This window comes from Schistocerca gregaria, chromosome 2 (genome assembly GCF_023897955.1).
Source record: "Schistocerca gregaria isolate iqSchGreg1 chromosome 2, iqSchGreg1.2, whole genome shotgun sequence".
NCBI lineage: Eukaryota > Metazoa > Arthropoda > Insecta > Orthoptera > Acrididae > Schistocerca > Schistocerca gregaria.
The window spans coordinates 225,162,533-225,184,144 of NC_064921.1; the positions used below are offsets into that span (position 1 = coordinate 225,162,533).

The window sequence follows — 21,612 nt, forward strand, 5'->3', positions numbered from 1 at the left end:
TGCAGGCTGACCAGTACATCATCTGTACAATAATAGTCGCTGATGAAATACAGAGAACTCGAAATAAATTCAAATACTCAAAGTATTACTTTATGGAGATTGCAACGTGATCAAAACTTGAGATATTACTCGACACATAGACCTCTGCATTCTGTCTAATCTCTGATGTCTGTAACAGACGACTTAGTTTCGAACAAAATGTATTGATTGCTGTGATTATATGGATTTGAGAAACTCTTTTGGTGGTACATTCTGTGCTATATTTGTGCGGCTGCGTCTGGCGAACGTCTTCTGGTTGCAGAACTCATGCCTGTGTACTGTGGCAACGTGGATGCGACAACTACATCAACTGCAAGTACTCTAATAGAACAAACGAGGAGGATCTAATCAAGTGTCAGGATGGCCGAGCGGTCTAAGGCGCCAGACTCAAGGAACAACCTTGGCTGCAGTAGCAGCTAGAGCCTTCTGGTCCTCGAATGAGGGCGTGGGTTCGAATCCCACTCCTGACACAGATTTTGTCGCTTCTCTGGAGCACCATGCATATCATTGAGATCCTTTGTAATGTGCAACAGCACGATACTGGCCGTGTTCTTCTAAGTGAAATCAAAAATTTGCATTAAACACAAGCGCACCTACGGCACCAAACTGTTTCTTCGGTAGTGTGAGCTACAAACAGAGAGTGTTAGTCGTAAATGCGGCGTTCCCCTCGTGAGGTTACTTCCGCGCCACAGCCACAAACACGTCAAAAGGGACACTTGTCGTATGAAAACGACTCTTGTCTAGAGATGACAGTGTGAGGAAACAGTGCAGGCTGACCAGTACATCATCTGTACAATAATAGTCGCTGATGAAATACAGAGAACTCGAAATAAATTCAAATACTCAAAGTATTACTTTATGGAGATTGCAACGTGATCAAAACTTGAGATATTACTCGACACATAGACCTCTGCATTCTGTCTAATCTCTGATGTCTGTAACAGACGACTTAGTTTCGAACAAAATGTATTGATTGCTGTGATTATATGGATTTGAGAAACTCTTTTGGTGGTACATTCTGTGCTATATTTGTGCGGCTGCGTCTGGCGAACGTCTTCTGGTTGCAGAACTCATGCCTGTGTACTGTGGCAACGTGGATGCGACAACTACATCAACTGCAAGTACTCTAATAGAACAAACGAGGAGGATCTAATCAAGTGTCAGGATGGCCGAGCAGTCTAAGGCGCCAGACTCAAGGAACAACCTTGGCTGCAGTAGCAGCTAGAGCCTTCTGGTCCTCGAATGAGGGCGTGGGTTCGAATCCCACTCCTGACACAGATTTTGTCGCTTCTCTGGAGCACCATGCATATCATTGAGATCCTTTGTAATGTGCAACAGCACGATACTGGCCGTGTTCTTCTAAGTGAAATCAAAAATTTGCATTAAACACAAGCGCACCTACGGCACCAAACTGTTTCTTCGGTAGTGTGAGCTACAAACAGAGAGTGTTAGTCGTAAATGCGGCGTTCCCCTCGTGAGGTTACTTCCGCGCCACAGCCACAAACACGTCAAAAGGGACACTTGTCGTATGAAAACGACTCTTGTCTAGAGATGACAGTGTGAGGAAACAGTGCAGGCTGACCAGTACATCATCTGTACAATAATAGTCGCTGATGAAATACAGAGAACTCGAAATAAATTCAAATACTCAAAGTATTACTTTATGGAGATTGCAACGTGATCAAAACTTGAGATATTACTCGACACATAGACCTCTGCATTCTGTCTAATCTCTGATGTCTGTAACAGACGACTTAGTTTCGAACAAAATGTATTGATTGCTGTGATTATATGGATTTGAGAAACTCTTTTGGTGGTACATTCTGTGCTATATTTGTGCGGCTGCGTCTGGCGAACGTCTTCTGGTTGCAGAACTCATGCCTGTGTACTGTGGCAACGTGGATGCGACAACTACATCAACTGCAAGTCCTCTAATAGAACAAACGAGGAGGATCTAATCAAGTGTCAGGATGGCCGAGCGGTCTAAGGCGCCAGACTCAAGGAACAACCTTGGCTGCAGTAGCAGCTAGAGCCTTCTGGTCCTCGAATGAGGGCGTGGGTTCGAATCCCACTCCTGACACAGATTTTGTCGCTTCTCTGGAGCACCATGCATATCATTGAGATCCTTTGTAATGTGCAACAGCACGATACTGGCCGTGTTCTTCTAAGTGAAATCAAAAATTTGCATTAAACACAAGCGCACCTACGGCACCAAACTGTTTCTTCGGTAGTGTGAGCTACAAACAGAGAGTGTTAGTCGTAAATGCGGCGTTCCCCTCGTGAGGTTACTTCCGCGCCACAGCCACAAACACGTCAAAAGGGACACTTGTCGTATGAAAACGACTCTTGTCTAGAGATGACAGTGTGAGGAAACAGTGCAGGCTGACCAGTACATCATCTGTACAATAATAGTCGCTGATGAAATACAGAGAACTCGAAATAAATTCAAATACTCAAAGTATTACTTTATGGAGATTGCAACGTGATCAAAACTTGAGATATTACTCGACACATAGACCTCTGCATTCTGTCTAATCTCTGATGTCTGTAACAGACGACTTAGTTTCGAACAAAATGTATTCATTGCTGTGATTATATGGATTTGAGAAACTCTTTTGGTGGTACATTCTGTGCTATATTTGTGCGGCTGCGTCTGGCGAACGTCTTCTGGTTGCAGAACTCATGCCTGTGTACTGTGGCAACGTGGATGCGACAACTACATCAACTGCAAGTACTCTAATAGAACAAACGAGGAGGATCTAATCAAGTGTCAGGATGGCCGAGCGGTCTAAGGCGCCAGACTCAAGGAACAACCTTGGCTGCAGTAGCAGCTAGAGCCTTCTGGTCCTCGAATGAGGGCGTGGGTTCGAATCCCACTCCTGACACAGATTTTGTCGCTTCTCTGGAGCACCATGCATATCATTGAGATCCTTTGTAATGTGCAACAGCACGATACTGGCCGTGTTCTTCTAAGTGAAATCAAAAATTTGCATTAAACACAAGCGCACCTACGGCACCAAACTGTTTCTTCGGTAGTGTGAGCTACAAACAGAGAGTGTTAGTCGTAAATGCGGCGTTCCCCTCGTGAGGTTACTTCCGCGCCACAGCCACAAACACGTCAAAAGGGACACTTGTCGTATGAAAACGACTCTTGTCTAGAGATGACAGTGTGAGGAAACAGTGCAGGCTGACCAGTACATCATCTGTACAATAATAGTCGCTGATGAAATACAGAGAACTCGAAATAAATTCAAATACTCAAAGTATTACTTTATGGAGATTGCAACGTGATCAAAACTTGAGATATTACTCGACACATAGACCTCTGCATTCTGTCTAATCTCTGATGTCTGTAACAGACGACTTAGTTTCGAACAAAATGTATTGATTGCTGTGATTATATGGATTTGAGAAACTCTTTTGGTGGTACATTCTGTGCTATATTTGTGCGGCTGCGTCTGGCGAACGTCTTCTGGTTGCAGAACTCATGCCTGTGTACTGTGGCAACGTGGATGCGACAACTACATCAACTGCAAGTACTCTAATAGAACAAACGAGGAGGATCTAATCAAGTGTCAGGATGGCCGAGCGGTCTAAGGCGCCAGACTCAAGGAACAACCTTGGCTGCAGTAGCAGCTAGAGCCTTCTGGTCCTCGAATGAGGGCGTGGGTTCGAATCCCACTCCTGACACAGGTTTTGTCGCTTCTCTGGAGCACCATGCATATCATTGAGATCCTTTGTAATGTGCAACAGCACGATACTGGCCGTGTTCTTCTAAGTGAAATCAAAAATTTGCATTAAACACAAGCGCACCTACGGCACCAAACTGTTTCTTCGGTAGTGTGAGCTACAAACAGAGAGTGTTAGTCGTAAATGCGGCGTTCCCCTCGTGAGGTTACTTCCGCGCCACAGCCACAAACACGTCAAAAGGGACACTTGTCGTATGAAAACGACTCTTGTCTAGAGATGACAGTGTGAGGAAACAGTGCAGGCTGACCAGTACATCATCTGTACAATAATAGTCGCTGATGAAATACAGAGAACTCGAAATAAATTCAAATACTCAAAGTATTACTTTATGGAGATTGCAACGTGATCAAAACTTGAGATATTACTCGACACATAGACCTCTGCATTCTGTCTAATCTCTGATGTCTGTAACAGACGACTTAGTTTCGAACAAAATGTATTGATTGCTGTGATTATATGGATTTGAGAAACTCTTTTGGTGGTACATTCTGTGCTATATTTGTGCGGCTGCGTCTGGCGAACGTCTTCTGGTTGCAGAACTCATGCCTGTGTACTGTGGCAACGTGGATGCGACAACTACATCAACTGCAAGTACTCTAATAGAACAAACGAGGAGGATCTAATCAAGTGTCAGGATGGCCGAGCGGTCTAAGGCGCCAGACTCAAGGAACAACCTTGGCTGCAGTAGCAGCTAGAGCCTTCTGGTCCTCGAATGAGGGCGTGGGTTCGAATCCCACTCCTGACACAGATTTTGTCGCTTCTCTGGAGCACCATGCATATCATTGAGATCCTTTGTAATGTGCAACAGCACGATACTGGCCGTGTTCTTCTAAGTGAAATCAAAAATTTGCATTAAACACAAGCGCACCTACGGCACCAAACTGTTTCTTCGGTAGTGTGAGCTACAAACAGAGAGTGTTAGTCGTAAATGCGGCGTTCCCCTCGTGAGGTTACTTCCGCGCCACAGCCACAAACACGTCAAAAGGGACACTTGTCGTATGAAAACGACTCTTGTCTAGAGATGACAGTGTGAGGAAACAGTGCAGGCTGACCAGTACATCATCTGTACAATAATAGTCGCTGATGAAATACAGAGAACTCGAAATAAATTCAAATACTCAAAGTATTACTTTATGGAGATTGCAACGTGATCAAAACTTGAGATATTACTCGACACATAGACCTCTGCATTCTGTCTAATCTCTGATGTCTGTAACAGACGACTTAGTTTCGAACAAAATGTATTGATTGCTGTGATTATATGGATTTGAGAAACTCTTTTGGTGGTACATTCTGTGCTATATTTGTGCGGCTGCGTCTGGCGAACGTCTTCTGGTTGTAGAACTCATGCCTGTGTACTGTGGCAACGTGGATGCGACAACTACATCAACTGCAAGTACTCTAATAGAACAAACGAGGAGGATCTAATCAAGTGTCAGGATGGCCGAGCGGTCTAAGGCGCCAGACTCAAGGAACAACCTTGGCTGCAGTAGCAGCTAGAGCCTTCTGGTCCTCGAATGAGGGCGTGGGTTCGAATCCCACTCCTGACACAGATTTTGTCGCTTCTCTGGAGCACCATGCATATCATTGAGATCCTTTGTAATGTGCAACAGCACGATACTGGCCGTGTTCTTCTAAGTGAAATCAAAAATTTGCATTAAACACAAGCGCACCTACGGCACCAAACTGTTTCTTCGGTAGTGTGGGCTACAAACAGAGAGTGTTAGTCGTAAATGCGGCGTTCCCCTCGTGAGGTTACTTCCGCGCCACAGCCACAAACACGTCAAAAGGGACACTTGTCGTATGAAAACGACTCTTGTCTAGAGATGACAGTGTGAGGAAACAGTGCAGGCTGACCAGTACATCATCTGTACAATAATAGTCGCTGATGAAATACAGAGAACTCGAAATAAATTCAAATACTCATAGTATTACTTTATGGAGATTGCAACGTGATCAAAACTTGAGATATTACTCGACACATAGACCTCTGCATTCTGTCTAATCTCTGATGTCTGTAACAGACGACTTAGTTTCGAACAAAATGTATTGATTGCTGTGATTATATGGATTTGAGAAACTCTTTTGGTGGTACATTCTGTGCTATATTTGTGCGGCTGCGTCTGGCGAACGTCTTCTGGTTGCAGAACTCATGCCTGTGTACTGTGGCAACGTGGATGCGACAACTACATCAACTGCAAGTACTCTAATAGAACAAACGAGGAGGATCTAGTCAAGTGTCAGGATGGCCGAGCGGTCTAAGGCGCCAGACTCAAGGAACAACCTTGGCTGCAGTAGCAGCTAGAGCCTTCTGGTCCTCGAATGAGGGCGTGGGTTCGAATCCCACTCCTGACACAGATTTTGTCGCTTCTCTGGAGCACCATGCATATCATTGAGATCCTTTGTAATGTGCAACAGCACGATACTGGCCGTGTTCTTCTAAGTGAAATCAAAAATTTGCATTAAACACAAGCGCACCTACGGCACCAAACTGTTTCTTCGGTAGTGTGAGCTACAAACAGAGAGTGTTAGTCGTAAATGCGGCGTTCCCCTCGTGAGGTTACTTCCGCGCCACAGCCACAAACACGTCAAAAGGGACACTTGTCGTATGAAAACGACTCTTGTCTAGAGATGACAGTGTGAGGAAACAGTGCAGGCTGACCAGTACATCATCTGTACAATAATAGTCGCTGATGAAATACAGAGAACTCGAAATAAATTCAAATACTCAAAGTATTACTTTATGGAGATTGCAACGTGATCAAAACTTGAGATATTACTCGACACATAGACCTCTGCATTCTGTCTAATCTCTGATGTCTGTAACAGACGACTTAGTTTCGAACAAAATGTATTGATTGCTGTGATTATATGGATTTGAGAAACTCTTTTGGTGGTACATTCTGTGCTATATTTGTGCGGCTGCGTCTGGCGAACGTCTTCTGGTTGCAGAACTCATGCCTGTGTACTGTGGCAACGTGGATGCGACAACTACATCAACTGCAAGTACTCTAATAGAACAAACGAGGAGGATCTAATCAAGTGTCAGGATGGCCGAGCGGTCTAAGGCGCCAGACTCAAGGAACAACCTTGGCTGCAGTAGCAGCTAGAGCCTTCTGGTCCTCGAATGAGGGCGTGGGTTCGAATCCCACTCCTGACACAGATTTTGTCGCTTCTCTGGAGCACCATGCATATCATTGAGATCCTTTGTAATGTGCAACAGCACGATACTGGCCGTGTTCTTCTAAGTGAAATCAAAAATTTGCATTAAACACAAGCGCACCTACGGCACCAAACTGTTTCTTCGGTAGTGTGAGCTACAAACAGAGAGTGTTAGTCGTAAATGCGGCGTTCCCCTCGTGAGGTTACTTCCGCGCCACAGCCACAAACACGTCAAAAGGGACACTTGTCGTATGAAAACGACTCTTGTCTAGAGATGACAGTGTGAGGAAACAGTGCAGGCTGACCAGTACATCATCTGTACAATAATAGTCGCTGATGAAATACAGAGAACTCGAAATAAATTCAGATACTCAAAGTATTACTTTATGGAGATTGCAACGTGATCAAAACTTGAGATATTACTCGACACATAGACCTCTGCATTCTGTCTAATCTCTGATGTCTGTAACAGACGACTTAGTTTCGAACAAAATGTATTGATTGCTGTGATTATATGGATTTGAGAAACTCTTTTGGTGGTACATTCTGTGCTATATTTGTGCGGCTGCGTCTGGCGAACGTCTTCTGGTTGCAGAACTCATGCCTGTGTACTGTGGCAACGTGGATGCGACAACTACATCAACTGCAAGTACTCTAATAGAACAAACGAGGAGGATCTAATCAAGTGTCAGGATGGCCGAGCGGTCTAAGGCGCCAGACTCAAGGAACAACCTTGGCTGCAGTAGCAGCTAGAGCCTTCTGGTCCTCGAATGAGGGCGTGGGTTCGAATCCCACTCCTGACACAGATTTTGTCGCTTCTCTGGAGCACCATGCATATCATTGAGATCCTTTGTAATGTGCAACAGCACGATACTGGCCGTGTTCTTCTAAGTGAAATCAAAAATTTGCATTAAACACAAGCGCACCTACGGCACCAAACTGTTTCTTCGGTAGTGTGAGCTACAAACAGAGAGTGTTAGTCGTAAATGCGGCGTTCCCCTCGTGAGGTTACTTCCGCGCCACAGCCACAAACACGTCAAAAGGGACACTTGTCGTATGAAAACGACTCTTGTCTAGAGATGACAGTGTGAGGAAACAGTGCAGGCTGACCAGTACATCATCTGTACAATAATAGTCGCTGATGAAATACAGAGAACTCGAAATAAATTCAAATACTCAAAGTATTACTTTATGGAGATTGCAACGTGATCAAAACTTGAGATATTACTCGACACATAGACCTCTGCATTCTGTCTAATCTCTGATGTCTGTAACAGACGACTTAGTTTCGAACAAAATGTATTGATTGCTGTGATTATATGGATTTGAGAAACTCTTTTGGTGGTACATTCTGTGCTATATTTGTGCGTCTGCGTCTGGCGAACGTCTTCTGGTTGCAGAACTCATGCCTGTGTACTGTGGCAACGTGGATGCGACAACTACATCAACTGCAAGTACGCTAATAGAACAAACGAGGAGGATCTAATCAAGTGTCAGGATGGCCGAGCGGTCTAAGGCGCCAGACTCAAGGAACAACCTTGGCTGCAGTAGCAGCTAGAGCCTTCTGGTCCTCGAATGAGGGCGTGGGTTCGAATCCCACTCCTGACACAGATTTTGTCGCTTCTCTGGAGCACCATGCATATCATTGAGATCCTTTGTAATGTGCAACAGCACGATACTGGCCGTGTTCTTCTAAGTGAAATCAAAAATTTGCATTAAACACAAGCGCACCTACGGCACCAAACTGTTTCTTCGGTAGTGTGAGCTACAAACAGAGAGTGTTAGTCGTAAATGCGGCGTTCCCCTCGTGAGGTTACTTCCGCGCCACAGCCACAAACACGTCAAAAGGGACACTTGTCGTATGAAAACGACTCTTGTCTAGAGATGACAGTGTGAGGAAACAGTGCAGGCTGACCAGTACATCATCTGTACAATAATAGTCGCTGATGAAATACAGAGAACTCGAAATAAATTCAAATACTCAAAGTATTACTTTATGGAGATTGCAACGTGATCAAAACTTGAGATATTACTCGACACATAGACCTCTGCATTCTGTCTAATCTCTGATGTCTGTAACAGACGACTTAGTTTCGAACAAAATGTATTGATTGCTGTGATTATATGGATTTGAGAAACTCTTTTGGTGGTACATTCTGTGCTATATTTGTGCGGCTGCGTCTGGCGAACGTCTTCTGGTTGCAGAACTCATGCCTGTGTACTGTGGCAACGTGGATGCGACAACTACATCAACTGCAAGTACTCTAATAGAACAAACGAGGAGGATCTAATCAAGTGTCAGGATGGCCGAGCGGTCTAAGGCGCCAGACTCAAGGAACAACCTTGGCTGCAGTAGCAGCTAGAGCCTTCTGGTCCTCGAATGAGGGCGTGGGTTCGAATCCCACTCCTGACACAGATTTTGTCGCTTCTCTGGAGCACCATGCATATCATTGAGATCCTTTGTAATGTGCAACAGCACGATACTGGCCGTGTTCTTCTAAGTGAAATCAAAAATTTGCATTAAACACAAGCGCACCTACGGCACCAAACTGTTTCTTCGGTAGTGTGAGCTACAAACAGAGAGTGTTAGTCGTAAATGCGGCGTTCCCCTCGTGAGGTTACTTCCGCGCCACAGCCACAAACACGTCAAAAGGGACACTTGTCGTATGAAAACGACTCTTGTCTAGAGATGACAGTGTGAGGAAACAGTGCAGGCTGACCAGTACATCATCTGTACAATAATAGTCGCTGATGAAATACAGAGAACTCGAAATAAATTCAGATACTCAAAGTATTACTTTATGGAGATTGCAACGTGATCAAAACTTGAGATATTACTCGACACATAGACCTCTGCATTCTGTCTAATCTCTGATGTCTGTAACAGACGACTTAGTTTCGAACAAAATGTATTGATTGCTGTGATTATATGGATTTGAGAAACTCTTTTGGTGGTACATTCTGTGCTATATTTGTGCGGCTGCGTCTGGCGAACGTCTTCTGGTTGCAGAACTCATGCCTGTGTACTGTGGCAACGTGGATGCGACAACTACATCAACTGCAAGTACTCTAATAGAACAAACGAGGAGGATCTAATCAAGTGTCAGGATGGCCGAGCGGTCTAAGGCGCCAGACTCAAGGAACAACCTTGGCTGCAGTAGCAGCTAGAGCCTTCTGGTCCTCGAATGAGGGCGTGGGTTCGAATCCCACTCCTGACACAGATTTTGTCGCTTCTCTGGAGCACCATGCATATCATTGAGATCCTTTGTAATGTGCAACAGCACGATACTGGCCGTGTTCTTCTAAGTGAAATCAAAAATTTGCATTAAACACAAGCGCACCTACGGCACCAAACTGTTTCTTCGGTAGTGTGAGCTACAAACAGAGAGTGTTAGTCGTAAATGCGGCGTTCCCCTCGTGAGGTTACTTCCGCGCCACAGCCACAAACACGTCAAAAGGGACACTTGTCGTATGAAAACGACTCTTGTCTAGAGATGACAGTGTGAGGAAACAGTGCAGGCTGACCAGTACATCATCTGTACAATAATAGTCGCTGATGAAATACAGAGAACTCGAAATAAATTCAAATACTCAAAGTATTACTTTATGGAGATTGCAACGTGATCAAAACTTGAGATATTACTCGACACATAGACCTCTGCATTCTGTCTAATCTCTGATGTCTGTAACAGACGACTTAGTTTCGAACAAAATGTATTGATTGCTGTGATTATATGGATTTGAGAAACTCTTTTGGTGGTACATTCTGTGCTATATTTGTGCGGCTGCGTCTGGCGAACGTCTTCTGGTTGCAGAACTCATGCCTGTGTACTGTGGCAACGTGGATGCGACAACTACATCAACTGCAAGTACTCTAATAGAACAAACGAGGAGGATCTAATCAAGTGTCAGGATGGCCGAGCGGTCTAAGGCGCCAGACTCAAGGAACAACCTTGGCTGCAGTAGCAGCTAGAGCCTTCTGGTCCTCGAATGAGGGTGTGGGTTCGAATCCCACTCCTGACACAGATTTTGTCGCTTCTCTGGAGCACCATGCATATCATTGAGATCCTTTGTAATGTGCAACAGCACGATACTGGCCGTGTTCTTCTAAGTGAAATCAAAAATTTGCATTAAACACAAGCGCACCTACGGCACCAAACTGTTTCTTCGGTAGTGTGAGCTACAAACAGAGAGTGTTAGTCGTAAATGCGGCGTTCCCCTCGTGAGGTTACTTCCGCGCCACAGCCACAAACACGTCAAAAGGGACACTTGTCGTATGAAAACGACTCTTGTCTAGAGATGACAGTGTGAGGAAACAGTGCAGGCTGACCAGTACATCATCTGTACAATAATAGTCGCTGATGAAATACAGAGAACTCGAAATAAATTCAAATACTCAAAGTATTACTTTATGGAGATTGCAACGTGATCAAAACTTGAGATATTACTCGACACATAGACCTCTGCATTCTGTCTAATCTCTGATGTCTGTAACAGACGACTTAGTTTCGAACAAAATGTATTGATTGCTGTGATTATATGGATTTGAGAAACTCTTTTGGTGGTACATTCTGTGCTATATTTGTGCGGCTGCGTCTGGCGAACGTCTTCTGGTTGCAGAACTCATGCCTGTGTACTGTGGCAACGTGGATGCGACAACTACATCAACTGCAAGTCCTCTAATAGAACAAACGAGGAGGATCTAATCAAGTGTCAGGATGGCCGAGCGGTCTAAGGCGCCAGACTCAAGGAACAACCTTGGCTGCAGTAGCAGCTAGAGCCTTCTGGTCCTCGAATGAGGGCGTGGGTTCGAATCCCACACCTGACACAGATTTTGTCGCTTCTCTGGAGCACCATGCATATCATTGAGATCCTTTGTAATGTGCAACAGCACGATACTGGCCGTGTTCTTCTAAGTGAAATCAAAAATTTGCATTAAACACAAGCGCACCTACGGCACCAAACTGTTTCTTCGGTAGTGTGAGCTACAAACAGAGAGTGTTAGTCGTAAATGCGGCGTTCCCCTCGTGAGGTTACTTCCGCGCCACAGCCACAAACACGTCAAAAGGGACACTTGTCGTATGAAAACGACTCTTGTCTAGAGATGACAGTGTGAGGAAACAGTGCAGGCTGACCAGTACATCATCTGTACAATAATAGTCGCTGATGAAATACAGAGAACTCGAAATAAATTCAAATACTCAAAGTATTACTTTATGGAGATTGCAACGTGATCAAAACTTGAGATATTACTCGACACATAGACCTCTGCATTCTGTCTAATCTCTGATGTCTGTAACAGACGACTTAGTTTCGAACAAAATGTATTGATTGCTGTGATTATATGGATTTGAGAAACTCTTTTGGTGGTACATTCTGTGCTATATTTGTGCGGCTGCGTCTGGCGAACGTCTTCTGGTTGCAGAACTCATGCCTGTGTACTGTGGCAACGTGGATGCGACAACTACATCAACTGCAAGTACTCTAATAGAACAAACGAGGAGGATCTAATCAAGTGTCAGGATGGCCGAGCGGTCTAAGGCGCCAGACTCAAGGAACAACCTTGGCTGCAGTAGCAGCTAGAGCCTTCTGGTCCTCGAATGAGGGCGTGGGTTCGAATCCCACTCCTGACACAGATTTTGTCGCTTCTCTGGAGCACCATGCATATCATTGAGATCCTTTGTAATGTGCAACAGCACGATACTGGCCGTGTTCTTCTAAGTGAAATCAAAAATTTGCATTAAACACAAGCGCACCTACGGCACCAAACTGTTTCTTCGGTAGTGTGAGCTACAAACAGAGAGTGTTAGTCGTAAATGCGGCGTTCCCCTCGTGAGGTTACTTCCGCGCCACAGCCACAAACACGTCAAAAGGGACACTTGTCGTATGAAAACGACTCTTGTCTAGAGATGACAGTGTGAGGAAACAGTGCAGGCTGACCAGTACATCATCTGTACAATAATAGTCGCTGATGAAATACAGAGAACTCGAAATAAATTCAAATACTCAAAGTATTACTTTATGGAGATTGCAACGTGATCAAAACTTGAGATATTACTCGACACATAGACCTCTGCATTCTGTCTAATCTCTGATGTATGTAACAGACGACTTAGTTTCGAACAAAATGTATTGATTGCTGTGATTATATGGATTTGAGAAACTCTTTTGGTGGTACATTCTGTGCTATATTTGTGCGGCTGCGTCTGGCGAACGTCTTCTGGTTGCAGAACTCATGCCTGTGTACTGTGGCAACGTGGATGCGACAACTATATCAACTGCAAGTACTCTAATAGAACAAACGAGGAGGATCTAATCAAGTGTCAGGATGGCCGAGCGGTCCAAGGCGCCAGACTCAAGGAACAACCTTGGCTGCAATAGCAGCTAGAGCCTTCTGGTCCTCGAATGAGGGCGTGGGTTCGAATCCCACTCCTGACACAGATTTTGTCGCTTCTCTGGAGCACCATGCATATCATTGAGATCCTTTGTAATGTGCAACAGCACGATACTGGCCGTGTTCTTCTAAGTGAAATCAAAAATTTGCATTAAACACAAGCGCACCTACGGCACCAAACTGTTTCTTCGGTAGTGTGAGCTACAAACAGAGAGTGTTAGTCGTAAATGCGGCGTTCCCCTCGTGAGGTTACTTCCGCGCCACAGCCACAAACACGTCAAAAGGGACACTTGTCGTATGAAAACGACTCTTGTCTAGAGATGACAGTGTGAGGAAACAGTGCAGGCTGACCAGTACATCATCTGTACAATAATAGTCGCTGATGAAATACAGAGAACTCGAAATAAATTCAAATACTCAAAGTATTACTTTATGGAGATTGCAACGTGATCAAAACTTGAGATATTACTCGACACATAGACCTCTGCATTCTGTCTAATCTCTGATGGCTGTAACAGACGACTTAGTTTCGAACAAAATGTATTGATTGCTGTGATTATATGGATTTGAGAAACTCTTTTGGTGGTACATTCTGTGCTATATTTGTGCGGCTGCGTCTGGCGAACGTCTTCTGGTTGCAGAACTCATGCCTGTGTACTGTGGCAACGTGGATGCGACAACTACATCAACTGCAAGTACTCTAATAGAACAAACGAGGAGGATCTAATCAAGTGTCAGGATGGCCGAGCGGTCTAAGGCGCCAGACTCAAGGAACAACCTTGGCTGCAGTAGCAGCTAGAGCCTTCTGGTCCTCGAATGAGGGCGTGGGTTCGAATCCCACTCCTGACACAGATTTTGTCGCTTCTCTGGAGCACCATGCATATCATTGAGATCCTTTGTAATGTGCAACAGCACGATACTGGCCGTGTTCTTCTAAGTGAAATCAAAAATTTGCATTAAACACAAGCGCACCTACGGCACCAAACTGTTTCTTCGGTAGTGTGAGCTACAAACAGAGAGTGTTAGTCGTAAATGCGGCGTTCCCCTCGTGAGGTTACTTCCGCGCCACAGCCACAAACACGTCAAAAGGGACACTTGTCGTATGAAAACGACTCTTGTCTAGAGATGACAGTGTGAGGAAACAGTGCAGGCTGACCAGTACATCATCTGTACAATAATAGTCGCTGATGAAATACAGAGAACTCGAAATAAATTCAAATACTCAAAGTATTACTTTATGGAGATTGCAACGTGATCAAAACTTGAGATATTACTCGACACATAGACCTCTGCATTCTGTCTAATCTCTGATGTCTGTAACAGACGACTTAGTTTCGAACAAAATGTATTGATTGCTGTGATTATATGGATTTGAGAAACTCTTTTGGTGGTACATTCTGTGCTATATTTGTGCGGCTGCGTCTGGCGAACGTCTTCTGGTTGCAGAACTCATGCCTGTGTACTGTGGCAACGTGGATGCGACAACTACATCAACTGCAAGTACTCTAATAGAACAAACGAGGAGGATCTAATCAAGTGTCAGGATGGCCGAGCGGTCTAAGGCGCCAGACTCAAGGAACAACCTTGGCTGCAGTAGCAGCTAGAGCCTTCTGGTCCTCGAATGAGGGCGTGGGTTCGAATCCCACTCCTGACACAGATTTTGTCGCCTCTCTGGAGCACCATGCATATCATTGAGATCCTTTGTAATGTGCAACAGCACGATACTGGCCGTGTTCTTCTAAGTGAAATCAAAAATTTGCATTAAACACAAGCGCACCTACGGCACCAAACTGTTTCTTCGGTAGTGTGAGCTACAAACAGAGAGTGTTAGTCGTAAATGCGGCGTTCCCCTCGTGAGGTTACTTCCGCGCCACAGCCACAAACACGTCAAAAGGGACACTTGTCGTATGAAAACGACTCTTGTCTAGAGATGACAGTGTGAGGAAACAGTGCAGGCTGACCAGTACATCATCTGTACAATAATAGTCGCTGATGAAATACAGAGAACTCGAAATAAATTCAAATACTCAAAGTATTACTTTATGGAGATTGCAACGTGATCAAAACTTGAGATATTACTCGACACATAGACCTCTGCATTCTGTCTAATCTCTGATGTCTGTAACAGACGACTTAGTTTCGAACAAAATGTATTGATTGCTGTGATTATATGGATTTGAGAAACTCTTTTGGTGGTACATTCTGTGCTATATTTGTGCGGCTGCGTCTGGCGAACGTCTTCTGGTTGCAGAACTCATGCCTGTGTACTGTGGCAACGTGGATGCGACAACTACATCAACTGCAAGTACTCTAATAGAACAAACGAGGAGGATCTAATCAAGTGTCAGGATGGCCGAGCGGTCTAAGGCGCCAGACTCAAGGAACAACCTTGGCTGCAGTAGCAGCTAGAGCCTTCTGGTCCTCGAATGAGGGCGTGGGTTCGAATCCCACTCCTGACACAGATTTTGTCGCCTCTCTGGAGCACCATGCATATCATTGAGATCCTTTGTAATGTGCAACAGCACGATACTGGCCGTGTTCTTCTAAGTGAAATCAAAAATTTGCATTAAACACAAGCGCACCTACGGCACCAAACTGTTTCTTCGGTAGTGTGAGCTACAAACAGAGAGTGTTAGTCGTAAATGCGGCGTTCCCCTCGTGAGGTTACTTCCGCGCCACAGCCACAAACACGTCAAAAGGGACACTTGTCGTATGAAAACGACTCTTGTCTAGAGATGACAGTGTGAGGAAACAGTGCAGGCTGACCAGTACATCATCTGTACAATAATAGTCGCTGATGAAATACAGAGAACTCGAAATAAATTCAAATACTCAAAGTATTACTTTATGGAGATTGCAACGTGATCAAAACTTGAGATATTACTCGACACATAGACCTCTGCATTCTGTCTAATCTCTGATGTCTGTAACAGACGACTTAGTTTCGAACAAAATGTATTGATTGCTGTGATTATATGGATTTGAGAAACTCTTTTGGTGGTACATTCTGTGCTATATTTGTGCGGCTGCGTCTGGTGAACGTCTTCTGGTTGCAGAACTCATGCCTGTGTACTGTGGCAACGTGGATGCGACAACTACATCAACTGCAAGTACTCTAATAGAACAAACGAGGAGGATCTAATCAAGTGTCAGGATGGCCGAGCGGTCTAAGGCGCCAGACTCAAGGAACAACCTTGGCTGCAGTAGCAGCTAGAGCCTTCTGGTCCTCGAATGAGGGCGTGGGTTCGAATCCCACTCCTGACACAGATTTTGTCGCTTCTCTGGAGCACCATGCATATCATTGAGATCCTTTGTAATGTGCAACAGCACGATACTGGCCGTGTTCTTCTAAGTGAAATCAAAAATTTGCATTAAACACAAGCGCACCTACGGCACCAAACTGTTTCTTCGGTAGTGTGAGCTACAAACAGAGAGTGTTAGTCGTAAATGCGGCGTTCCCCTCGTGAGGTTACTTCCGCGCCACAGCCACAAACACGTCAAAAGGGACACTTGTCGTATGAAAACGACTCTTGTCTAGAGATGACAGTGTGAGGAAACAGTGCAGGCTGACCAGTACATCATCTGTACAATAATAGTCGCTGATGAAATACAGAGAACTCGAAATAAATTCAAATACTCAAAGTATTACTTTATGGAGATTGCAACGTGATCAAAACTTGAGATATTACTCGACACATAGACCTCTGCATTCTGTCTAATCTCTGATGTCTGTAACAGACGACTTAGTTTCGAACAAAATGTATTGATTGCTATGATTATATGGATTTGAGAAACTCTTTTGGTGGTACATTCTGTGCTATATTTGTGCGGCTGCGTCTGGCGAACGTCTTCTGGTTGCAGAACTCATGCCTGTGTACTGTGGCAACGTGGATGCGACAACTACATCAACTGCAAGTACTCTAATAGAACAAACGAGGAGGATCTAATCAAGTGTCAGGATGGCCGAGCGGTCTAAGGCGCCAGACTCAAGGAACAACCTTGGCTGCAGTAGCAGCTAGAGCCTTCTGGTCCTCGAATGAGGGCGTGGGTTCGAATCCCACTCCTGACACAGATTTTGTCGCTTCTCTGGAGCACCATGCATATCATTGAGATCCTTTGTAATGTGCAACAGCACGATACTGGCCGTGTTCTTCTAAGTGAAATCAAAAATTTGCATTAAACACAAGCGCACCTACGGCACCAAACTGTTTCTTCGGTAGTGTGAGCTACAAACAGAGAGTGTTAGTCGTAAATGCGGCGTTCCCCTCGTGAGGTTACTTCCGCGCCACAGCCACAAACACGTCAAAAGGGACACTTGTCGTATGAAAACGACTCTTGTCTAGAGATGACAGTGTGAGGAAACAGTGCAGGCTGACCAGTACATCATCTGTACAATAATAGTCGCTGATGAAATACAGAGAACTCGAAATAAATTCAAATACTCAAAGTATTACTTTATGGAGATTGCAACGTGATCAAAACTTGAGATATTACTCGACACATAGACCTCTGCATTCTGTCTAATCTCTGATGTCTGTAACAGACGACTTAGTTTCGAACAAAATGTATTGATTGCTGTGATTATATGGATTTGAGAAACTCTTTTGGTGGTACATTCTGTGCTATATTTGTGCGGCTGCGTCTGGCGAACGTCTTCTGGTTGCAGAACTCATGCCTGTGTACTGTGGCAACGTGGATGCGACAACTACATCAACTGCAAGTACTCTAATAGAACAAACGAGGAGGATCTAATCAAGTGTCAGGATGGCCGAGCGGTCTAAGGCGCCAGACTCAAGGAACAACCTTGGCTGCAGTAGCAGCTAGAGCCTTCTGGTCCTCGAATGAGGGCGTGGGTTCGAATCCCACTCCTGACACAGATTTTGTCGCTTCTCTGGAGCACCATGCATATCATTGAGATCCTTTGTAATGTGCAACAGCACGATACTGGCCGTGTTCTTCTAAGTGAAATCAAAAATTTGCATTAAACACAAGCGCACCTACGGCACCAAACTGTTTCTTCGGTAGTGTGAGCTACAAACAGAGAGTGTTAGTCGTAAATGCGGCGTTCCCCTCGTGAGGTTACTTCCGCGCCACAGCCACAAACACGTCAAAAGGGACACTTGTCGTATGAAAACGACTCTTGTCTAGAGATGACAGTGTGAGGAAACAGTGCAGGCTGACCAGTACATCATCTGTACAATAATAGTCGCTGATGAAATACAGAGAACTCGAAATAAATTCAAATACTCAAAGTATTACTTTATGGAGATTGCAACGTGATCAAAACTTGAGATATTACTCGACACATAGACCTCTGCATTCTGTCTAATCTCTGATGTCTGTAACAGACGACTTAGTTTCGAACAAAATGTATTGATTGCTGTGATTATATGGATTTGAGAAACTCTTTTGGTGGTACATTCTGTGCTATATTTGTGCGGCTGCGTCTGGCGAACGTCTTCTGGTTGCAGAACTCATGCCTGTGTACTGTGGCAACGTGGATGCGACAACTACATCAACTGCAAGTACTCTAATAGAACAAACGAGGAGGATCTAATCAAGTGTCAGGATGGCCGAGCGGTCTAAGGCGCCAGACTCAAGGAACAACCTTGGCTGCAGTAGCAGCTAGAGCCTTCTGGTCCTCGAATGAGGGCGTGGGTTCGAATCCCACTCCTGACACAGATTTTGTCGCTTCTCTGGAGCACCATGCATATCATTGAGATCCTTTGTAATGTGCAACAGCACGATACTGGCCGTGTTCTTCTAAGTGAAATCAAAAATTTGCATTAAACACAAGCGCACCTACGGCACCAAACTGTTTCTTCGGTAGTGTGAGCTACAAACAGAGAGTGTTAGTCGTAAATGCGGCGTTCCCCTCGTGAGGTTACTTCCGCGCCACAGCCACAAACACGTCAAAAGGGACACTTGTCGTATGAAAACGACTCTTGTCTAGAGATGACAGTGTGAGGAAACAGTGCAGGCTGACCAGTACATCATCTGTACAATAATAGTCGCTGATGAAATACAGAGAACTCGAAATAAATTCAAATACTCAAAGTATTACTTTATGGAGATTGCAACGTGATCAAAACTTGAGATATTACTCGACACATAGACCTCTGCATTCTGTCTAATCTCTGATGTCTGTAACAGACGACTTAGTTTCGAACAAAATGTATTGATTGCTGTGATTATATGGATTTGAGAAACTCTTTTGGTGGTACATTCTGTGCTATATTTGTGCGGCTGCGTCTGGCGAACGTCTTCTGGTTGCAGAACTCATGCCTGTGTACTGTGGCAACGTGGATGCGACAACTACATCAACTGCAAGTACTCTAATAGAACAAACGAGGAGAATCTAATCAAGTGTCAGGATGGCCGAGCGGTCTAAGGCGCCATACTCATGGAACAACCTTGGCTGCAGTAGCAGCTAGAGCCTTCTGGTCCTCGAATGAGGGCGTGGGTTCGAATCCCACTCCTGACACAGATTTTGTCGCTTCTCTGGAGCACCATGCATATCATTGAGATCCTTTGTAATGTGCAACAGCACGATACTGGCCGTGTTCTTCTAAGTGAAATCAAAAATTTGCATTAAACACAAGCGCACCTACGGCACCAAACTGTTTCTTCGGTAGTGTGAGCTACAAACAGAGAGTGTTAGTCGTAAATGCGGCGTTCCCCTCGTGAGGTTACTTCCGCGCCACAGCCACAAACACGTCAAAAGGGACACTTGTCGTATGAAAACGACTCTTGTCTAGAGATGACAGTGTGAGGAAACAGTGCAGGCTGACCAGTACATCATCTGTACAATAATAGTCGCTGATGAAATACAGAGAACTCGAAATAAATTCAAATACTCAAAGTATTACTTTATGGAGATTGCAACGTGATCAAAACTTGAGATATTACTCGACACATAGACCTCTGCATTCTGTCTAATCTCTGATGTCTGTAACAGACGACTTAGTTTCGAACAAAATGTATTGATTGCTGTGATTATATGGATTTGAGAAACTCTTTTGGTGGTACATTCTGTGCTATATTTGTGCGGCTGCGTCTGGCGAACGTCTTCTGGTTGCAGAACTCATGCCTGTGTACTGTGGCAACGTGGATGCGACAACTACATCAACTGCAAGTACTCTAATAGAACAAACGAGGAGGATCTAATCAAGTGTCAGGATGGCCGAGCGGTCTAAGGCGCCAGACTCAAGGAACAACCTTGGCTGCAGTAGCAGCTAGAGCCTTCTGGTCCTCGAATGAGGGCGTGGGTTCGAATCCCACTCCTGACACAGATTTTGTCGCTTCTCTGGAGCACCATGCATATCATTGAGATCCTTTGTAATGTGCAACAGCACGATACTGGCCGTGTTCTTCTAAGTGAAATCAAAAATTTGCATTAAACACAAGCGCACCTACGGCACCAAACTGTTTCTTCGGTAGTGTGAGCTACAAACAGAGAGTGTTAGTCGTAAATGCGGCGTTCCCCTCGTGAGGTTACTTCCGCGCCACAGCCACAAACACGTCAAAAGGGACACTTGTCGTATGAAAACGACTCTTGTCTAGAGATGACAGTGTGAGGAAACAGTGCAGGCTGACCAGTACATCATCTGTACAATAATAGTCGCTGATGAAATACAGAGAACTCGAAATAAATTCAAATACTCAAAGTATTACTTTATGGAGATTGCAACGTGATCAAAACTTGAGATATTACTCGACACATAGACCTCTGCATTCTGTCTAATCTCTGATGTCTGTAACAGACGACTTAGTTTCGAACAAAATGTATTGATTGCTGTGATTATATGGATTTGAGAAACTCTTTTGGTGGTACATTCTGTGCTATATTTGTGCGGCTGCGTCTGGCGAACGTCTTCTGGTTGCAGAACTCATGCCTGTGTACTGTGGCAACGTGGATGCGACAACTACATCAACTGCAAGTACTCTAATAGAACAAACGAGGAGGATCTAATCAAGTGTCAGGATGGCCGAGCGGTCTAAGGCGCCAGACTCAAGGAACAACCTTGGCTGCAGTAGCAGCTAGAGCCTTCTGGTCCTCGAATGAGGGCGTGGGTTCGAATCCCACTCCTGACACAGATTTTGTCGCTTCTCTGGAGCACCATGCATATCATTGAGATCCTTTGTAATGTGCAACAGCACGATACTGGCCGTGTTCTTCTAAGTGAAATCAAAAATTTGCATTAAACACAAGCGCACCTACGGCACCAAACTGTTTCTTCGGTAGTGTGAGCTACAAACAGAGAGTG

General features: G+C 44.7%; 27 non-coding genes across 27 annotated transcripts; all 27 read left to right on the forward strand.

The window, feature by feature from the left end:
• Window positions 1–393: 393 nt before the first annotated feature.
• Window positions 394–509, forward strand: Trnal-caa (transfer RNA leucine (anticodon CAA)). The gene is made up of 2 exons: window positions 394–431; window positions 464–509. It is a non-coding gene; the product is annotated as a tRNA-Leu (tRNA).
• A 689-nt stretch (window positions 510–1,198) lies between these two features.
• Window positions 1,199–1,314, forward strand: Trnal-caa (transfer RNA leucine (anticodon CAA)). Its single transcript has 2 exons — window positions 1,199–1,236; window positions 1,269–1,314. It is a non-coding gene; the product is annotated as a tRNA-Leu (tRNA).
• A 689-nt stretch (window positions 1,315–2,003) lies between these two features.
• Trnal-caa (transfer RNA leucine (anticodon CAA)) lies at window positions 2,004–2,119 on the forward strand. Its single transcript has 2 exons — window positions 2,004–2,041; window positions 2,074–2,119. It is a non-coding gene; the product is annotated as a tRNA-Leu (tRNA).
• A 689-nt stretch (window positions 2,120–2,808) lies between these two features.
• On the forward strand, window positions 2,809–2,924 carry Trnal-caa (transfer RNA leucine (anticodon CAA)). Its single transcript has 2 exons — window positions 2,809–2,846; window positions 2,879–2,924. It is a non-coding gene; the product is annotated as a tRNA-Leu (tRNA).
• Window positions 2,925–3,613: 689 nt separating this feature from the next.
• Window positions 3,614–3,729, forward strand: Trnal-caa (transfer RNA leucine (anticodon CAA)). The gene is made up of 2 exons: window positions 3,614–3,651; window positions 3,684–3,729. It is a non-coding gene; the product is annotated as a tRNA-Leu (tRNA).
• A 689-nt stretch (window positions 3,730–4,418) lies between these two features.
• Trnal-caa (transfer RNA leucine (anticodon CAA)) lies at window positions 4,419–4,534 on the forward strand. The gene is made up of 2 exons: window positions 4,419–4,456; window positions 4,489–4,534. It is a non-coding gene; the product is annotated as a tRNA-Leu (tRNA).
• Window positions 4,535–5,223: 689 nt separating this feature from the next.
• On the forward strand, window positions 5,224–5,339 carry Trnal-caa (transfer RNA leucine (anticodon CAA)). The gene is made up of 2 exons: window positions 5,224–5,261; window positions 5,294–5,339. It is a non-coding gene; the product is annotated as a tRNA-Leu (tRNA).
• A 689-nt stretch (window positions 5,340–6,028) lies between these two features.
• On the forward strand, window positions 6,029–6,144 carry Trnal-caa (transfer RNA leucine (anticodon CAA)). The gene is made up of 2 exons: window positions 6,029–6,066; window positions 6,099–6,144. It is a non-coding gene; the product is annotated as a tRNA-Leu (tRNA).
• A 689-nt stretch (window positions 6,145–6,833) lies between these two features.
• Window positions 6,834–6,949, forward strand: Trnal-caa (transfer RNA leucine (anticodon CAA)). Its single transcript has 2 exons — window positions 6,834–6,871; window positions 6,904–6,949. It is a non-coding gene; the product is annotated as a tRNA-Leu (tRNA).
• A 689-nt stretch (window positions 6,950–7,638) lies between these two features.
• Trnal-caa (transfer RNA leucine (anticodon CAA)) lies at window positions 7,639–7,754 on the forward strand. The gene is made up of 2 exons: window positions 7,639–7,676; window positions 7,709–7,754. It is a non-coding gene; the product is annotated as a tRNA-Leu (tRNA).
• A 689-nt stretch (window positions 7,755–8,443) lies between these two features.
• On the forward strand, window positions 8,444–8,559 carry Trnal-caa (transfer RNA leucine (anticodon CAA)). Its single transcript has 2 exons — window positions 8,444–8,481; window positions 8,514–8,559. It is a non-coding gene; the product is annotated as a tRNA-Leu (tRNA).
• A 689-nt stretch (window positions 8,560–9,248) lies between these two features.
• On the forward strand, window positions 9,249–9,364 carry Trnal-caa (transfer RNA leucine (anticodon CAA)). Its single transcript has 2 exons — window positions 9,249–9,286; window positions 9,319–9,364. It is a non-coding gene; the product is annotated as a tRNA-Leu (tRNA).
• A 689-nt stretch (window positions 9,365–10,053) lies between these two features.
• On the forward strand, window positions 10,054–10,169 carry Trnal-caa (transfer RNA leucine (anticodon CAA)). Its single transcript has 2 exons — window positions 10,054–10,091; window positions 10,124–10,169. It is a non-coding gene; the product is annotated as a tRNA-Leu (tRNA).
• A 689-nt stretch (window positions 10,170–10,858) lies between these two features.
• Trnal-caa (transfer RNA leucine (anticodon CAA)) lies at window positions 10,859–10,974 on the forward strand. Its single transcript has 2 exons — window positions 10,859–10,896; window positions 10,929–10,974. It is a non-coding gene; the product is annotated as a tRNA-Leu (tRNA).
• A 689-nt stretch (window positions 10,975–11,663) lies between these two features.
• Trnal-caa (transfer RNA leucine (anticodon CAA)) lies at window positions 11,664–11,779 on the forward strand. Its single transcript has 2 exons — window positions 11,664–11,701; window positions 11,734–11,779. It is a non-coding gene; the product is annotated as a tRNA-Leu (tRNA).
• A 689-nt stretch (window positions 11,780–12,468) lies between these two features.
• On the forward strand, window positions 12,469–12,584 carry Trnal-caa (transfer RNA leucine (anticodon CAA)). The gene is made up of 2 exons: window positions 12,469–12,506; window positions 12,539–12,584. It is a non-coding gene; the product is annotated as a tRNA-Leu (tRNA).
• A 689-nt stretch (window positions 12,585–13,273) lies between these two features.
• Trnal-caa (transfer RNA leucine (anticodon CAA)) lies at window positions 13,274–13,389 on the forward strand. Its single transcript has 2 exons — window positions 13,274–13,311; window positions 13,344–13,389. It is a non-coding gene; the product is annotated as a tRNA-Leu (tRNA).
• Window positions 13,390–14,078: 689 nt separating this feature from the next.
• On the forward strand, window positions 14,079–14,194 carry Trnal-caa (transfer RNA leucine (anticodon CAA)). The gene is made up of 2 exons: window positions 14,079–14,116; window positions 14,149–14,194. It is a non-coding gene; the product is annotated as a tRNA-Leu (tRNA).
• Window positions 14,195–14,883: 689 nt separating this feature from the next.
• On the forward strand, window positions 14,884–14,999 carry Trnal-caa (transfer RNA leucine (anticodon CAA)). Its single transcript has 2 exons — window positions 14,884–14,921; window positions 14,954–14,999. It is a non-coding gene; the product is annotated as a tRNA-Leu (tRNA).
• Window positions 15,000–15,688: 689 nt separating this feature from the next.
• Window positions 15,689–15,804, forward strand: Trnal-caa (transfer RNA leucine (anticodon CAA)). Its single transcript has 2 exons — window positions 15,689–15,726; window positions 15,759–15,804. It is a non-coding gene; the product is annotated as a tRNA-Leu (tRNA).
• Window positions 15,805–16,493: 689 nt separating this feature from the next.
• Trnal-caa (transfer RNA leucine (anticodon CAA)) lies at window positions 16,494–16,609 on the forward strand. The gene is made up of 2 exons: window positions 16,494–16,531; window positions 16,564–16,609. It is a non-coding gene; the product is annotated as a tRNA-Leu (tRNA).
• Window positions 16,610–17,298: 689 nt separating this feature from the next.
• Trnal-caa (transfer RNA leucine (anticodon CAA)) lies at window positions 17,299–17,414 on the forward strand. The gene is made up of 2 exons: window positions 17,299–17,336; window positions 17,369–17,414. It is a non-coding gene; the product is annotated as a tRNA-Leu (tRNA).
• A 689-nt stretch (window positions 17,415–18,103) lies between these two features.
• On the forward strand, window positions 18,104–18,219 carry Trnal-caa (transfer RNA leucine (anticodon CAA)). Its single transcript has 2 exons — window positions 18,104–18,141; window positions 18,174–18,219. It is a non-coding gene; the product is annotated as a tRNA-Leu (tRNA).
• A 689-nt stretch (window positions 18,220–18,908) lies between these two features.
• On the forward strand, window positions 18,909–19,024 carry Trnal-caa (transfer RNA leucine (anticodon CAA)). The gene is made up of 2 exons: window positions 18,909–18,946; window positions 18,979–19,024. It is a non-coding gene; the product is annotated as a tRNA-Leu (tRNA).
• A 689-nt stretch (window positions 19,025–19,713) lies between these two features.
• Trnam-cau (transfer RNA methionine (anticodon CAU)) lies at window positions 19,714–19,829 on the forward strand. Its single transcript has 2 exons — window positions 19,714–19,751; window positions 19,784–19,829. It is a non-coding gene; the product is annotated as a tRNA-Met (tRNA).
• A 689-nt stretch (window positions 19,830–20,518) lies between these two features.
• Window positions 20,519–20,634, forward strand: Trnal-caa (transfer RNA leucine (anticodon CAA)). The gene is made up of 2 exons: window positions 20,519–20,556; window positions 20,589–20,634. It is a non-coding gene; the product is annotated as a tRNA-Leu (tRNA).
• A 689-nt stretch (window positions 20,635–21,323) lies between these two features.
• Window positions 21,324–21,439, forward strand: Trnal-caa (transfer RNA leucine (anticodon CAA)). The gene is made up of 2 exons: window positions 21,324–21,361; window positions 21,394–21,439. It is a non-coding gene; the product is annotated as a tRNA-Leu (tRNA).
• The last annotated feature ends 173 nt before the right edge of the window (window positions 21,440–21,612 follow it).